The sequence below is a fragment of the Macrobrachium rosenbergii genome, chromosome 55 (genome assembly GCF_040412425.1).
Source record: "Macrobrachium rosenbergii isolate ZJJX-2024 chromosome 55, ASM4041242v1, whole genome shotgun sequence".
NCBI classification, from domain to species: domain Eukaryota; kingdom Metazoa; phylum Arthropoda; class Malacostraca; order Decapoda; family Palaemonidae; genus Macrobrachium; species Macrobrachium rosenbergii.
The window spans coordinates 90,101,326-90,109,229 of record NC_089795.1 but is presented as its reverse complement, the minus strand read 5'-3'; the positions used below and the strand labels follow the sequence as shown (position 1 = coordinate 90,109,229).

Below are 7,904 nucleotides of genomic sequence, written 5' to 3'. Positions count from 1 at the left end.
CGCGTTTTTACTTGTTTAAAATACAATTCTAGACTGTAAACTTCACAAATAAATAATTAAATGAGCATTCTAAGTCATAAGCATATATAAATATCATATATAAATATTTGAGCCATATAGATTCCAGAAAGCAGTGTCCTGCATTAATAAGATAACAGCCATGGAATATTAATTCATAACGCTACAGTCTTCGTCAGAATTTTTTTCCCGAAATCATTCCCGCCCCAAAATCATTACAATTCAGGACGCAATAATTCAGTGACATGCAATATTTATTTCCGGCGGAGTGGGTGACGCTGGCCATACCCTGAAAAAAATCATGCAACGTGCAACATTTATGCAGTGAATGCAAAGGCATTATTCAACATTCATAATGGCTGGAGGTTCGCCCCTCGAAAAAAGGGGGGTTATGTAGAATTACGTATTACTTTCCTTTTAATATCGTTTCGTTCCCTGGTTATATAAGAGTTGCACTGTCTTGTTCGTTTAGGAGCGCGCAAGCGAGTGCGTGCATGCATGCGCACATACACACGATTATATATTATATATGTATATATAGAAATATAGAAATAATCAACACACAATCACGTATGGAACAGAAATAGGTTCCTGACTCACATCAGGATCGAACCCAGGACTTTCACTGAAAGACAAGACCGCTGCCAACCAAGCCACACGATTGAAAGACCTGTGTTCGATCCTGATGTGAGTGAGAAATTTATATATATGTATGTATATATATACATATATAAAATATATATATATATATATATATATATATATATATATATATATATATATATATATATATATATATATATATCTATATATATATATATCATAAAACTCACTCACCTTAATAATCAAAACCCAGCAAAAAAAATAAATAAACCTAATTTTCCCCACCCTTCCCATCCAGGTCTCCTGATGTGATTCTACTTTCATCCCAGTCAGCAGAATATAAAAAAAAAAAAAAAAAAGAAACCCCGTCATCTTTCATCTTGAATATAAAGAACGTGACACAATACAGCTGAGAATATTAATAATCATTCCTATGCTTTTCAAAGGAAGATAAGGGATGGTTCTTTCATGGGCCACAAAGACCTGTCGGAATCTATCGCTCGCTTCCGCCGGTATTAAATTTGTGTTATTTCTGTTTTGTCGTTCTTCGTTTTTCTTGGATGGAGGGAGGGAAAGGGGGAGGGGGGGAAGGGGTGTAATGGGAAAGGGGGAGGGGTGTGAAGGCGATTGGAGGCTAATAGAATCATGAAAATATAAGAGAATGACAAAGAGGTAATTCAGAAGTAACTGAATGCATGTGGAAAAATGTACAAATTTCTTTCTTATTTTTGCTGGTTTACGATACTTACAATTCGCGATTTACGATAGATGAAGGGGAGGGGAAGGGGAGTATAAGGAAAAAGAGGGGGCGTAAAAACGATAAGAAGTTCACGGAATCAAGAAGAGATAGGAGAAGAAGTAACTAAATGCATCTCGATAAGTCTGGAAATATCGTTCCAAATTTTGCAGATTTGCGATTTACGATACTTATATTTCTCTGCTTATGATATAATTGAATGTAATTTCCACCCCACCCCTTCACAACCACACACACACACACACACACACACACACACACACACACACGTAAAATGGGTACTAAAATCGGCCTCTTTCGAAATTTGTCCTTAGCGGCAAAAACAAAATGAAGAATTTTCTTTAAAGCAATTGAAATGAGTGATTATTGTTACGACAAACCACGCAACTATGTAAGGGGTAAATAAAACATTAACTTGAAAAGTAAAGATATCATTATTTGCGTAAAGGGCGGTTGAAATTAGTGATTATTGTTATGGTAAACAGGGAAAATATTTAACAGTAAAGTAGAACAAACTAAAAAAATTACAAATATTATTATTTGCGTATTTTTTCGAGTTTGGTTTTTTGAACAGTTTTATGTGAAAGTTAATGAATAATTTTTGTTCGGGATAACTTTGGCAAGTTTCGTATCAAATAAAAAACAATTTTGTTATAAGAAAAATTTTAGTATAATTCTGGCGATCGTATTTTAATTTTCATTGCCCTTGAATTCTTATTTATTTTTATTTGTCTATATGTAATTTACATTTTTATTTTTATTTCCTTTTCATTTTTATTTATCTTTACATATTTTTATTTCCTCTATTTTTTAAATTGATCTTTAATGGGAAGTCCCTGGTCTTTGATATGTTAGGACTTGAGTTGCATTGACAAAAAAATTGATTAGAAATCTTAGATTCAAATGCATCTAGGAAAGCCACTACATTAGCCTAAATGGCTCTTTGATACTTTCGTTTCCTCATCACGGTTCTATTGCGTTTTCCATTTCGAAGCTCTGTGTAAAAATCATCCAAGTTACTTAAGTCAAGATTCTTCCGATAAATAAGAATAAATATAATTAAAACTGAGAATAACCGAATAAAAAGCATTACAGTCAACAGAACGAAGACAAGGTCACCCCCTTTGTTCTTGCTCTCGCTCGCAAACAGGACTCGACGAATTCGACATAAAGGAAGCCCAGCCGAGCGTCGAAGGGGTCGAGTATCTGTCAATTCGAAAGTTGGAACCGAATCATCCGGATAAGTTCGGGGGATCGACAGGCGCTTGTCTCGTCTGCGGTCATGCATGATTAACGGGGCCTTGAAAGCGAAGGTGTTCGGATCCGTGGCTTTGGCGCTGGATTTGGTTCCTTTCATGGCGTGTCTTTTTTTTTTTTTTTTTTACTTTTTTTTTTATTTAGTAATGGATTTTTCTCCACTTTCAGCTACAGAATTATCTAGTATCACAGCAGACTAGACAAAAGCACAAATAACTATATTTTCTGATTGAATACAAGAATTAAAAGCATTGTTTTTTTTTAGTGCGTTGAAACAAAAACAAGTAAAAAACGGCAATCAGTTTTTCTGTACAGCGTATATTGCTGTAGGAAACTTTCAGCCACGGCCCATGAAACTCTCAGCAGCGTCCCATGAAACTCAGCCACGGTCCGGTGGTGGCCTCTGCCACGGTCCATAAACCTCTTAGCCCGGCCAATGAAACTCAGCCACGGTCCGGTCGTGGCTTCAGCCACGGCCCATGAAACTCTTAGCCGCGGCAATGAAACTCAGCCACGGTCCGGTGGTGTCCTGTGTTGCTGTTACCTATACCGGTGCCAGAATTACGATCATGGCTAACTTTAACCTTGAATAAAATAAAAACTACTGAGGCTAGAGGGTTGCAATTTGGTATGTTTGATGAATGGAGGGTGGATGGTCAACATACCAGTTTGCAGCCCTCTAGCCTCAGTAGTTTTTAAGATCTGGGGGCGAACAGAAAAAAGTGCGCACGGACAGACAAAGCCGGCACAGTAGTTTCCTTTTACAGAAGACAATAAAAATAGGACACAGGAAAAATCCTTAATTGAGCCACGCCACCACCAAAGTAGGAAATAATTCTGCACCACATTATTCTGAAGCTGAAGAATTTGAGAGAATTTTATTCCAGTTTAATCTGAGGTTAGAGAATTTAGGGAATTTTATACCGGGTTAACAAAAATCTAGAGTTTTTGGAAATTATACTAGGTCAGTCTGAGACTTGAGAATTCAAAGAGAATTTGATAAAAGATTAAAATGAGGCAAGAGTATTGAGGGAGGTTTGTATAACAGTTTATTCTTAGGCTATTGAACCTATACAGAATTTAATACAAGGTCAATCTGAGGATACAGAATTTAGAGAGAATTTGATATCAAGCTAATTTGAGGATACAGAATTTAAAGAGTATTTTATATCAAGCTAATCTGAGGATACAGAATTTATAAGGAGTTTTATATCAAGGTAATCTGAGGACACAGAATTTAGAGAGAGTTTTATATCAAGCTAAACTGATGATACAGAATTTAGAGGGAATTTTAAATCAAGCTAAACTGATGATACAGAATTTGAAGGGAATTTTATATCAAGCTGATCTGAGGATACAGAATTTAGAGGGAATTTTATATCAAGCTAATCTGAGGATACAGACTTAGAGAGAATTTTATATCAAGCCAAACTGATGATACAGAATTTAGAGGGAATTTTATATCAAGCTAAACTGATGATACAGAATTTAGAGAGAATTTTATATCAAGCTAATCTGAGGATACAGATTTAGAGAGAATTTTATATCAAGCCAAACTGATGATACAGAATTTAGAGAGAATTTTATATCAAGCTAAACTGATGATACAGAATTTAGAGAGAATTTTATATCAAGCTAATCTGAGGACACAGAATTTAGAGAGAGTTTTATATCAAGTTAATCTGAGGATACAGAATTTAGATAAAAAAATATACCAGGGTATTTTGAGCCTAAAATTTAGAGGTAATATCATTAAAATTTAATGTTAATATAAGGTTACAGAATTTAGAGATTTTTATATCAAGTTAATTTGAGGCTGCAGAATTTATAGAGAATTTTGTATCAAATGAATCTGATGCTAGAATTCACAGACAAAATATATCAGGATTTAGATATAATTTCATACATGGTTCAATCTGAGGCTAGGAAATTCAAAGAGAATTTTATATCTAGGTAATCTGAGGTTACAGAATTTATAGAGAATTTTATATCAAGTTAATCTGAGGTTAGAAAATTCAAAGAGAATTTTATATCAAGCTAATCTGAGGATACATAATTCAGAGAGAATTTTATATCAAGCTAATCAGAGACTTTAAAATTCAAAGAGAATTTGATATCAAGTTAATCTGAGGCCTGAGAATTTATGCAGAGAATTTGATATCAAGTTAATCTGAGACCACAAAATTCAAAGGGAATTTTATATTAAGCTAATCTGAGGCCACAAAATTCAAAAAGAATTTTATATCAAGTTAATCTGAGACCACAAAATTCAAAGAGAATTTGATATCAAGTTAATCTCAGGCCACAAAATTCAAAGAGAATTTTATATTAAGCTAATCTGAGACCACAAAATTCAAAGAGAATTTGATATCGAGTTAAACTGAGACCACAAAATTCAAAGAGCATTTTACATCAAGTTAATCTGAGACCACAAAATCCAAAGAGCATTTGATATCAAATTAATCTGAGGCTAGAAAATTTAATGCAGAGAATTTGAGCAAAAATGCTCACTTAACACACACACACGCGACGAAGCCGTAGGGAACATTCCAGCCCCACTTCGGATGACAAGAGCAATTCCTTCCGGCGCTAATTTCTGGAGCGTTTGTCGCTTCCACACCTCGAGTTAATGCATCTGCATTCTGGGCTGATAAGCTGAGAGAGAGAGAGAGAGAGAGAGAGAGAGAGAGAGAGAGAGAGAGAGAGAGAGAGAGAGAGAAAAGAGGCTAATCCGTATGACCTTGAATAGAAATAGAATATGTGCATATTAGTTTCATTCAGTATAACGACAAAATGAGAGAGAGAGAGAGAGAGGTTCTTGCTTTTCTGCCTCTTATTTATTCTTTTTTCTTAATTCTAAAATGACGTTCATGCAAGAGAAATATTATGGGAATGGTAATAATAATAATAATAATAATAATAATAATAATAATAATAATAATAATAAGGGGAAGAATAATATTTAATAATAATAATAATAATAATAATAATAATAATAATAATAATAGAAGGGAGATATGGCATGATTGATAGAGATTGAGTTGCCAGAGATATTTTAAATAATAATAATCTCTAATAATAATCTCTCTCTCTCTCTCTAATAATAATAATTAATTAGTATTAGTTCGATGGAGTTGAGGGACAATAGTGGCATGGCTGAAACATCCATTCACCTCTCTCTCTCTCTCTCTCTCTCTCCTTGGAAGACCTGAGTCGTCATTTCAGTTATGATAATATAGAGATATTAAACCTTGCCATTTAAAGAATTACGACAGTAACAAATTGCTCTCTCTCTCTCTCTCTCTCTCTCTCTCTCTCTCTCTCTCTCTCTCTCTCTCTCTCTCTCTCTCTCTCTCCTTGGAAAACCTAAGCCCTCATTTCAGTTATGAAAATAATATAGCGATATTAAACCTTGGCATTTATGGAATTACAACAGTAACAAAATTGCTCTCTCTCTCTCTCTCTCTCTCTCTCTCTCTCTCTCTCTCTCTCTCTCTCTCTCTCTCTCTCTCTCTCTCTCTCTCTCTCTCCCCTTGGAAAACGTAAGTCGTCATTTCAGTTATGAAAATAATATAGAGATATTAAACCTTGGCATTTATAGAATTACAACAGTAACAAAATTGCTCTTCTCTCTCTCTCTCTCTCTCTCTCTCTCTCTCTCTCTCTCTCTCATTGGATTTCTACTTTATAAGGTTTAATAACGGTTAGAAGTCATGGCTGGTGGTCTTGGAGTTGATAAATAAATGGTTTATTAGCATAGTGTTACATGATTTATCATATAAACATTGCTCATTCCAACATTATTTATCATCATTACTATATATATGTATCATTATTTAATTCTTTGAATTAAAATTATTGATATAATCCATCAAACTGAAACTCAGGTAATGCCTGCTTTTCCAACACTAGTGGATCCAGGGGGCTGGGGGGCACCTGGGCACGTGTCCCCCCGTGAAAAAAATGACAAATAATAATAATGAAGATTTAGATAATAATAACATAAAAGAGAAATATAAAAATGGGAAAAAATAAAGAATCTATTTTAGAAATAATTTTAAAATTGAGAGAGAGAGAGAGAGAGAGAGAGAGAGAGAGAGAGAGAGAGAGAGAGAAATATATATGTATACGAAAATTGGTGCCCCCCCCCACCGCCCATGAAATTCTCTAAATCCCCTAGTGTTTTCCAGGCATGTAGACTTTACTTAAGTTAATTTCATTTATTTTGTTAAACTGAAATATAAATATCAATGAAAACATAGTATCTCTTACATATCTGTTTGGTCGTAGTTATGACGTCATATATTCATTTACGTCATCGCTTTGGAGTAAGGAATATTATTAGAGACCAGTACAAATATAGGTCTTCAGTATATATCAATCTATGGTGTACGATAATTTAAGGTAAAAAAAATGGTTGATACATTTATCATAACAAGAATATATCTTACGTCATTTACCAAAAAAAATTAGATATATTTGTAACGACAGACATACAGATATATTTATAGTTACGAGAGTAATTGTATTTAGTTAGATTGTCGATTAATTTTCATTAGCCAGTTTAGTTTATATATATATATATATATATATATATATATTATATATATATATATATATATATATATATATATATATATATATATATATATATATATATATATATATATATATGTATATAGTTATATATTCCAGTCTGCAAAATTGCTGTTGTATAATATAGATGTATTTATAGTTTCAAATATATAGATACATTTATAGTTATAAATATATAAACACTTAAACCTGTTAATGTAATACTTATATCACTACGAGATTACATCAGATCTGCAGTTTGAAAACCATCGATTTATTTAGTGGCAAAAAACACAGGTACATTTTATTATGAAGTTCATAAATGCATTTCCTGTCACAGCATTACAGCTACATTTACGGCAAGTGAGATAAGGGTATATTTTCTGTTACAAAATATTTATGTACCCACAGTTTAAAAAAAAACATACTTGCAACGAGACAGTGTTATTACAAAATATTAATGAATTAACAGTAAAACAAAAATTTTGTTACAAATGGCAGGTACATTTTCATCTACATAATATTCATGTATTTAGAGAAAAAAAAAAATTATAGACACTTACAAAAACAAAAAAACAATGGGACTGAGCACAAACGATTTCCACAAACACTCGATGCAATCTCGCATCTAATGGACAAACATTCTCTCCTGATTTAAAAAAAAAAAAAAAAAAAAAAAAAAAAAATTTTAAAT

General features: G+C 33.0%; 1 protein-coding gene across 2 annotated transcripts in view; it reads right to left on the bottom strand.

Annotated features, from left to right (window-relative positions):
* Positions 1-7,904, bottom strand: part of LOC136835641 (uncharacterized) — a 296,026-nt gene that overhangs the window by 189,273 nt on the left and 98,849 nt on the right. The gene's annotated exons all lie outside the window — the stretch shown is intronic.